The sequence below is a fragment of the Salmo salar genome, chromosome 27, assembly GCF_965601325.2.
Source record: "Salmo salar chromosome 27, fSalSal1, whole genome shotgun sequence".
Taxonomy (NCBI): Eukaryota; Metazoa; Chordata; class Actinopteri; order Salmoniformes; family Salmonidae; genus Salmo; species Salmo salar.
This window is the reverse complement of record NC_138317.1, coordinates 2,958,221-2,969,241: the sequence shown is the minus strand read 5'-3', so window position 1 is coordinate 2,969,241 and position 11,021 is coordinate 2,958,221.

The window sequence follows — 11,021 nt, the reverse complement described above, 5'->3', positions numbered from 1 at the left end:
CATATAAATAGTCTACATAGAACAGATCTACTGCTTCTTAGACTTGCTTTCAATGAGTGACAGATCTATAACTCACATTTCTATGTGAATTTGTTTGGGTCACCCAAAAACTTACATATTGCAGCTTTAAATGATTTATTTTATTGCTAGGTAGCAACCTTTTTAGTTCTTTGTAATACATTTTTGAAAGCTATCGTCCAAGTCATTGTTATTAAGAGTTTGTAACTGTAATGTAGTCTGATACTAGCTACCAAAATCAATTACGTAAAGTTATTTTGCAAGCAATTGTTAAGCTAGCTAGTTAGCTTGATTCTCTGTGGAGCCACAGCTAGATAGCTAGCATAATCATATTTTTTCTTTTTTAATTCACCCGCTAACCTTGCAACTGACATAACTCCAATGATTTATTGATCACCCAGTTAGATATGGAGTTTTAGTAGAAGCATGACTAAAGGTAGAAAATAATTTAGCTTTGACATTGGCTGCATTCTGTGCTGCACTTTGATTAATGTAAAACCCTATCTAAACCATTTACAATTGTCTGTCCCCACTTTCCAGGCTGCAATCCACTCCCAGTTAGACGGGGTCTGTTCAGGCCTCTGTCAGCTCCACAACACCCTGGGGGACATGAAGAACATCCAGAACTCCCTGGCGAAGTCAGCAATGACTGGAGGCAAAGCATCAACACCATTGAGACCCTGAAGGATGTAAAATATGCAGGGATGGCACACAATCAGCTAGCCTCAACCGTGGAGAACCTGAAGAATATATTTTCAGGTATGTTCAGCTGCACCATTACATGCCACTTGATTGGGAACTATTATTGTTGGCTTACATTGCATTCGATGTGACACTGTACAGTTGCAATGTATTTGTGTATTGATATTTCTCCTCCCTATGCAATGCCTGAGACACTCCGTTAATGATAGAGCAAGCCAAGCTGCTGGAGGGCCTCCACAAGCTGATGAACCTGGAGTGCTCATGGAATGACCTCTTGTACGATCAGTACCGTATGGGCAGCAATAAACACGAACAACATGAACCTCATTCAAAACTACTTTGGCAAGGTGCAGGGCCTGTCGGATGATCTGGACAAGCAACTGTTGATAGTGCTGCAGCGCGCCATGGGCAAGGCTGAAGGCCACAGTGAGCAGTGCTTCTTCTTCAAACTCTACCACAACATGGTGTCCGTGAGGGTGCAGGAACTGGCTGCAAAGGACCTGACTGCCAACAAGATCGTGTCCCTCCTCACCTGGGTCCTCAATTAATACTTAACCTGTTAGGGCTAGGGGGCAGTATTGACACGGCTGGATAAAAAACATACCCGATTTAATCTGGTTACCACTCCTACCCAGTAACTAGAATATGCATATACTTATTACATATGGATAGAAAACACCCTAAAGTTTCTAAAACTGTTTGAATGGTGTCTGTGAGTATAACAGAACTCAAATGGCAGGTCAAAACCTGAGAGATTCCTTTACAGGAAGTGGCCTGTCTGACCATTTCTTGAACTTCTTTTCCATCTCTATCTTTTACTAAGGATCTCTGCTCTAACGTGACACTTCCCACGTCTTCCATAGGCTCTCAGAGCCCGGGAAAAAACAGAATGTCGTCATTCCAGCCCCAGGCTGAAACACATTATCGCCTTTCTCAAGTGGCCGATCAAGGGACTCTGGGCGTATGCGCGTGACCCGACCGCCCCCGGCTTTGTGATTTTTTCCTCTGTTTGCCGAAAAGGAGATTCCCTGTCGGAATATTATCGCAAGCGTCCCAACCTTAACCTCTATGGGCTAGGCGGGACGAATTCGTCCCACCTACGTAACAGCCACTTGAAGCCTGTGGCGCGATTTTCAAAACCTTAAAAATCCTATTACTTCAATTTCTCAAACATATGACTATTTTACAGCTATTTAAAGACAAGACTCTCGTTAATCTAACCACACTGTCCGATTTCAAAAAGGCTTTACAACGAAAGCAAAACATTAGATTATGTCAGCAGAGTACCCAGACAGAAATAATCAGACACCCATTTTTCAAGCTAGCATATAATGTCACAAAAACCCAGAAGACAGCTAAATGCAACACTAACCTTTGATGATCTTCATCAGATGACAACCCTAGGACATTATGTTATACAATACATGCATGTTTTGTTCAATCAAGTTCATATTTATATCAAAAACCAGCTTTTTACATTAGCATGTGACGTTCAGAACTAGCATACCCCCCGCAAACTTCCGGGGAATTCGCTAACATTTTACTAAATTACTCACGATAAACGTTCACAAAAAGCATAACAATTATTTTAAGAATTATAGATACAGACCTCCTCTATGCACTCGATATGTCCGATTTTAAAATAGCTTTTTGGTGAAAGCACATTTTGCAATATTCTAAGTACATCGCCCAGGCATCACGGGCTAGCTATTTAGACACCCGGCAAGTTTAGCACTCATCATAATCATATTTACTATTATAAAAGTTTGATTACCTTTTGTTGTCTTCGTCAGAATGCACTCCCAGGACTTCTACTTCAATAAAAAATGTTGGTTTGGTCCAAAATAATCCATCGTTATATCCGAATAGCGGCGTTTTGTTCGTGCGTTCGAGACACTATCCGAAATGGTAAAGAAGGGTCGCGCGCATGGCGCAATTCGTGACAAAAAAATTCTAAATATTCCATTACCGTACTTCGAAGCATGTCAACCGCTGTTTAAAATAAATTTTTATGCCATTTTTCTCGTAGAAAAGCGATAATATTCCGACCGGGAATCTCCTTTTCGGCAAACAGAGGAAAAAAATCACAAAGACGGGGGCGGTCAGGTCACGCGCCTAAGCCCAGAGTCCCTTGATCGTCCACTTGAGAAAGGCGATAATGTGTTTCAGCCTGGGGCTGGGATGACGACATTCAGGTTTTTCCCCGGCTCTGAGCGCCTATGGACGACGTAGGAAGTGTCACGTTAGAGCAGAGATCCTTAGTAAAAGATAGAGATGGCAAAGAAGTTCCAGAAATGGTCAGACAGGCCACTTCCTGTAAAGGAATCTCTCAGGTTTTGACCTGCCATTTGAGTTCTGTTATACTCACAGACACCATTCAAACAGTTTTAGAAACTTTAGGGTGTTTTCTATCCATATGTAATAAGTATATGCATATTCTAGTTACTGGGTAGGAGTGGTAACCAGATTAAATCGGGTACGTTTTTTATCCAGCCGTGTCAATACTGCCCCCTAGCCCTAACAGGTTAACAAAAGTAAGTCTGTACTGTCCTCTCTGTTACTCATGTAGCATTAGTGATATCTGGGCACTAGTCCAATCATACCTTTCTATTCTAATGTTGCTGACAGTTGCTTGAACTATACTGAACAAAAATATAAACGTAACATGTGAAGTGTTGGTCTGTCACGTCTTCTCCGGCGCTTGACGTCTCCGGTCTACTAACCACCGGTCCTGGTAACCCATCATTACGCACACCCAGCAAGCTTCATTACACACACCTGCGCCTCATCATTTGCAACACCTGGACTTCATCACTTGCCTGATTATTTCCCATTTATTTAGCCCTCTGTTGTCATCAGGAGGTGTTATTGGTTTTTCTCTCAGATTCAGTACGTGTCCCATGTTTGTTATTTTGAATCTGTTCAGTATTAAAACTCACCATCTACACCTGCTATCTGACTCCCAGTGTATATGTTACATGGTCCAATGTTTCATGAGCTGAAATAAAAGATCCCAGAAATGTTCCATACGCACAAAAAGCTTATTTCTCTCAAATTTTGTGCACAAATTTGTTTACATCCCTGTTAGTGAGCATTTCTCCTTTGCCGAGATAATACATCAACCTGACAGGTGTGGCATATCAAGAAGCTGATTAAACAGAATGATAATTACACAGGTGCACCTTGTGCTGGGGACAACAAAAGGCCACTCTAAAATGTGCAGTTTTGTCACAGAGGTTTTGAGGGAGTGTGGTGGAATATTCTATTCAAGTGAGAGAGACTTTGTCATGTCTTCAAACAATCATCTTTATTCAATATTGATTTATTATTGGTATAATGAAACCGTCGACCCCAAACTCCCAAGTGTGTTGCTGAGTGCTTAACTGATAATGAAAAACAGATGTTATATAGGACCTAAAATTACTTAGTCAGCCTGGTTAAAACCTTCCCATAAGCCACCTTGGTTATTGTCAGGAGTTCACCTAGGGGTCATGATAGGGGCTGTACAAAATGTTTGATTTATTATAATAATTGATTATGCTTAAGTTGTATTAATAGATGGGGAGGGGTTATAAGACCCCGCCCTCCTTACATTTCTAAGGTCCAAGACTACAGATTAACTATATATATATATATATATATATATAATATATATATATATATATATACATTATAGAGGTTTAGTATTGTTCCATAGTTGTTTTCTTGTCTCTCTGCCTCTTATAAAGAGACCCCTCTGAGAATGTGATGACAGAACTCTGCAGGGGAGTGTAGGACATAAGAGACTAGTCAGCCATTCCACAATAAATCAACTTTAGGGAGTGGACATTTATTGCCTAGGCCTTAGAAAACACTGGAACTATTGTATCTCTCTAGCAAGTTTATATAGCTGTGTATGCATGGGCTTGGTCTGATGAGTAGAAGGTAATGACGTATGCAGTGACATCACAAGGGCTGGACTTCGGGTTTAACCTGTTAGGGCTAGGGGGCAGTATTTACACGGCCGGATAAAAAACGTACCCGATTTAATCTGGTTATTACTACTGCCCAGAAACTAGAATATGCATATAATTATTGGCTTTGGATAGAAAACACCCTAAAGTTTCTAAAACTGTTTGAATGGTGTCTGTGAGTATAACAGAACTCATATGGCAGGCAAAAACCTGAGAAGATTCTGTACAGGAAGTGCCCTCTCTGACCATTCCTTGAGCTTCTTGGCTCTGTTTATTGAAAACTGAGGATCTTTGCTGTAACGTGACACTTCCTACGGCTCCCATAGGCTCTCAGAACCCGGGAAAAAGCTGAATGATGTAATTCCAGCCGCTGGCTGAAACACATTAGCGCCTTTGGTAAGTGGCCGATCAGAGGACCATCAGACTGAGGCTCGTGCACGAGGGGATCCCATGTTTTTATTTTCTCTCTCTTTGAACGTAAACACGCTTTCCCGGTCGGAATATTATCGCTTTTTTACGAGAAAAATTGCATAAAAATTTATTTTAAACAGCGGTTGACATGCTTCGAAGTACGGTAATGGAATATTTAGAATTCTTTTGTCACGAAATGCGCCGTGCTCGTCACCCTTCTTTACACTTCGGATAGTGTCTTGAACGCACGAACAAAACAGAGGATATTTGAACATAACTATGGATTATTTTGAACCAAACCAACATTTGTTATTGAAGTAGAAGTCCTGGGAGTGCATTCTGACGAAGAACAGCAAAGGTAATAAAATTTTTCTTATAGTAAATCTGACTTTGGTGAGGGCTAAACTTGGTGGGTGTCTAAATAGCTAGCCCTGTGATGCCGGGCTATCTACTCAGAATATTGCAAAATGTGCTTTCACCGAAAAGCTATTTTAAAATCGGAATTTAGTAAATTCACCGGAAGTTTGCGGGGGTATGCTAGTTCTGAACGTCACATGCTAATGTAAAAAGCTGGTTTTTGATATAAATATGAACTTGATTGAACAAAACATGCATGTATTGTATAACATAATGTCCTAAGATTGTCATCTGATGAAGATCATCAAAGGTTAGTGCTGCATTTAGTTGTGGTTTGGGTTTATGTGACATTATATGCTAGCTTGAAAAATGGGTGTCTGATTATTTCTGTCTGGGTACTCTGCTGACATAATCTAATGTTTTGCTTTCGTGGTAAAGCCTTTTTGAAATCGGACAGTGTGGTTAGATTAACGAGAGTCTTGTCTTTAAAATGGTGTAAAATAGTCATATGTTTGAGAAATTGAAGTAATAGCATTTCTAAGGTATTTGAATAACGCGCCACGGGATTCCACTGGCTGTTATGTAGGTGGGACGAAATCGTCCCACTGGCCCTATAGAAGTTAATAAAATACCTTGGGACCTTTTATATTTTTCAGAACTTACTCGGAAACATGCGTTATGTTCCTGTTGTCAACTTCTGTCTGCAATTGCATTAATAAAGATTTTTGAATGATTTAATAAAAGATATTGTCAAAATTCTAATTTCACCAATGAGCCAATGATTGACAAGGAACAAGGAAACGAACCCCAACATTATCTACACGGGATGTTGTTTACTTCCAACCCGGCTTAGTTTCCCAGATGCCAGAATGATGAGACGATGAGGCATTGTTCTAAACTCTTCCAGGCTATCTCTATCTCGGTTTACATACACCACATCTTGTCTATAGAATGCCAGCTTTTAGGTTTTTATCACCAAGTCATTGTCAGCTCAAGCTATCTCTAGCAGACTAACTGCAGGAAGCTAGAGTGGAAACCATCTCTTTAACAGTTGCCAGCCCAAGCTTCAAAAGACTCCTCTCAGTTAACTCAGAAAGGAAGAGAGAGTTCTAAGAACCTTACTCTATTTCATAAAACAACCATTTGGTGCATAAACATAACATAATCTTGTAATTATGCTGCACAAGGGAGCCTGCAATTGCCATGCTGACAGCAGGAATGTCCACCAGAGCTGTTGCCAGATAATTTAATGTTAATTTCTCTACCATACGTCCAACCGGCCTCACAACTGAAGACCATGTGTAATCACGCCTGCCCAGGACCTCCACATTCGGCTTCTTCACCTGCAGGATCGTCTGAGACCAGCCACCCGGACAGCTGATGAAATTGTGGGTTTGCACAAACGAAGAATTAGATCCTAATGAATTTATTTCAATTGAATGATTTCCTTATATGAACTGTAACTCAGTAAAATCTTTGAAATTGTTGCATGTTGCGATTATATTTTTGTTCAGTGTAGTTATGGCTCCATACAGAATCAAGCTGGCTAGCTTAAAAATAGCTTGCAAAATAATTTTACTTAATTGATCTTGGTAGCTAGTGTCCGACTACGTTAGCATTACAAACACTTATTAACAATGAATTGGACAATAGCTTTCAAAAACCAGCTGGACTGGAGTGTAGACCAGAGACAGGTAAGGTCTAAATCCTACCCAATATTCTTGTCTCCCTAAGGAAACTGGTAACGCATGTTGTGATTGACAGGTGGTTGCTCCAGACAACACGGCCCATGTGAGTTGTCACCAACCAGTATAGAGTACACTGGTTTATGAAAACCTCCTCTAATTGGTTAGAAGAAACGACGAACATATCAAGACTGTTTCAAGGACAGCTTTTTTCCATTTATGTAACATTGCAAGAATCTGATATTGTCTGTCCAAAAATGATGCAGAAAAATGTATCCATGCTTTTGTTACTTCTAGATTAGACTACTGCAATGCTCTACTTTCCGGCTACCCGGATAAAGCACTAAATAAACTTCAGTTAGTGCTAAATACGGCTGCTAGAATCCTGACTAGAACCAAAAAATTTGATCATATTACACCAGTGCTAGCCTCCCTACACTGGCTTCCTGTTAAGGCAAGGGCTGATTTCAAGGTTTTACTGCTAACCTACAAAGCATTACATGGGCTTGCTCCTACCTATCTTTCCGATTTGGTCCTGCCGTACATACCTACACGTACGCTACGGTCACAAGACGCAGGCCTCCTAATTGTCCCTAGAATTTCTAAGCAAACAGCTGGAGGCAGGGCTTTCTCCTATAGAGCTCCATTTTTATGGAATGGTCTGCCTACCCATGCGAGAGACGCAGACTCGGTCTCAACCTTTAAGTCTTTATTGAAGACTCATCTCTTCAGTAGGTCCTATGATTGAGTGTAGTTTGGCCCAGGAGTGTGTAGGTGAACGGAAAGGCACTGGAGCAACGAACCGCCCTTGCTGTCTCTGCCTGGCCAGTTCCCCTCTCTCCAATGGGATTCTCTGCCTCTAACCCTATTACAAGGGCTGAGTCACTGGCATACTGGTGCTCTTCCATGCCGTCCCTAGGAGGGGTGCGTAATTTGAGTGGGTTGAGTCACTGACGTGGTCTTCCTGTCTGGGTTGGCGCCCCCCCTTGGGTTGTGCCATGGCGGAGATCTTTGTGGGCTATACTCAGCCTTGTCTCAGGATGATAGGTTGGTGGTTGAAGATATCCCTCTAGTGGTGTGTGGATGTGCTTTGTCAAAGTGGGTGGGATTATATCCTGCCTGTTTGGCCCTGTCCGGGGGTATCATCGGATGAGGCCACAGTGTCTCCTGACCCATCCTGTCTCAGCCTCCAGTATTTATGCTGCAGTAGTTTATGTGTCGGGGGGCTAGGGCCAGTCTGTTATATCTGGAGTATTTCTCCTGTCTTATCCGGTCTCCTGTGTGAATTTAAGTACGCTCTCTCTAATTCTCTCTTTCTTTCTTTCTTTCTCTCTCTCGGAGGACCTGAGCCCTAGGACCATGCCTCAGGACTACCTGGCATGACGACTCCTTGTTGTCCCCAGTCCACCTGGCCGTGCTGCTGCTCCAGTTTCAACTGTTCTGCCTGCGGCTATGGAACCCTGACCTGTTCACTGTGATTACTATTATTTATGAACATTTGAACATCTTGGCCATGTTCTGTTATAATCTTCACCCGGCACAGCCAGAAGAGGACTGTCCACCCCTCATTGCCTGGTTCCTCTCTAGGTTTCTTCCTAGGTTTTGGCCTTTCAAGGGAGTTTTTCCTAGCCACCATGCTTCTACACCTGCATTGCTTGCTGTTTGGGGTTTTAGGCTGGGTTTCTGTACAGCACTTTTGTATATCAGCTGATGTAAGAAGGGCTATATAAATAGATTTGATTTGAAGAAACAGGTCCCACCCCCCAGAGCTCCTGCTCTTTCTCGCTCTCTCGAAATTGACATGCGCAGGTGTACAGATGCAATTATTGCTTTCAAATTGTTTGCAAATGCGATTACAACTACACATAACTTTTTGTCATATTTACAACTCATCAGTTACACATTTGAAAAAATTGTGTTTACAACTATAAATATTTTCAATTTGCTCCATTCAAATTGTGACAACTTCCACATGCTTGATTTTCTCATCTTTCATTAAAGTAAAAAAAAGAGTATCAACCTCTGATACAGTAAACATTGCATGATCTGATAAGGTTGTCTGGCATTAAACCCTATATAGTCAACGCATTAAACATGAATCCCTCATCAGGGAACGTACAGACTAGAGAAATACATACAGTACAGTTCATGCAAATACTGTATTTACAAATGGATACAAATGAACAGTGCAACTCAGCTGCCATTGTGGAAATTATTCTGATTCAAGTTTCATTAGTCTTATGTGGCTTACGGGATAAGCATTGTATGCATCGTCCAACGAAATGCTTACCTGTCGACAATGCAACAACAATAAGAAATAATAAAAGATAAGATTACGAACATAAATGAAATGGCAGTAGAATAGAGAAATACATTTTAGCATAAGTATAATACAGGAAGGCACAATTTATTGTCCAATATTTACATGTGAATTAGGGAATGGGGGGATGAGGGCAAGCGTATTAACTGAGCATTGTAATAAGAGTCTGGCAGTAGCAGCAGTTGTGATGTGTGTGTAGCATGAATGTATATGTGTGGGTATGTCTGTATGAGTGAGTGCATGTGTGCTAAGGTGCGGAGAATCAGGGGGGTCCTTTATGATGCTGCATACTTTCCTCAGGCACCGTTTCGAGTAGATGTCCTGGATGGGTGGGAGCACGGTCCCAGTGATGTACTGGGCCGTCTTCACCACTCGCTGGAGGGCCTTGCGGTAGTGGACGGAGCAATTCTCGTACCAGGCCATGATACAACTGGTCAGGATGCTCTTGATGGTGCAGCAGTTGTATTTGGAGAGGATCCGAGGTGGCATGCCAAATTTCAGTGGTGATCATCTTGTATTATACACTGGCCTAGCTATTTTTCTGAATCTCCTAAATAAACCAACGTTTGTTGCTAATTTAACTGACATCCCTCATTTAGGCTAAGGGATTCATGCTGTATATCTCCAGCATGGTGAGTGGCAGAATGTCAACTCTCTCCAGCACATGATTTGTGAGGGCCTCTCTTTTGTGGGGGGCTCTCTTCTTAATTGGTGATCTGTTCCTCTTGATAGGTGGAGGTTGAGATGGCTCCATAAGGGTCCACCACTGTCTGAGAGCAGCGCACCACCGTCAGCAACAGGAAGAAGCAGAGGAGGGCGAGAAAGAAGAGAGCAAAGCCCAGGTCCACCTCCAGCTTGGACAGAGTGGGAGCAGGCTGGTGCTGGTTCATGTGACTTAACGAGGTAAGGGTCAGTAGTAGATTGAGAGATGCTTGTATGCTTGTGTTACAGGTCCCAGGTGTGGGACACCTTAGGCAGATAATAGTTGTCCTGGATGAACAGGATAAATTAAGAAAACGGAGAGTTATCTGCTTTTCCTATGACTTGTCTTCCAATGTATATTCACTGTATGTTGAGATCAGTTGCCAGGTAAGTTGTCGTCTTCTCAGGTAGGTAATGTCTTGTCATGAAATTGCAATGCAAATCACATGATTATAGGATATCTCATTAGAGATCCAAGGTAAGTCATTTGCAGCATAAGTGAACACCGCATTGGCTCCCAGCCAAGCGGGTGTCCTCCTACGAGAGAGGAAACATCATTATCAGTCTAACCTGAATCAAACACACTCACTGGCTCTGAGGTGTACATGTACCCTTGTTAATTTATTGCTCAGAGAAACAAAGAAGACATACACTCATACAAACATGTCGCTATGACAGAGAAGAAATAGTCCAAGAAAAGAAAGAGGGCTAATACAGTACTTTGTACATATTTAGGAGCACCCTTTGATATTCTCAATATTCCGATAATACTTAAATGTTTCTCTTTTCAATATTTTGCACACACGTATAATAAAAGCATTGTTTATTTTAGCATCTTTGTGGGTTATACCTAACGCAATTTCTACACACATA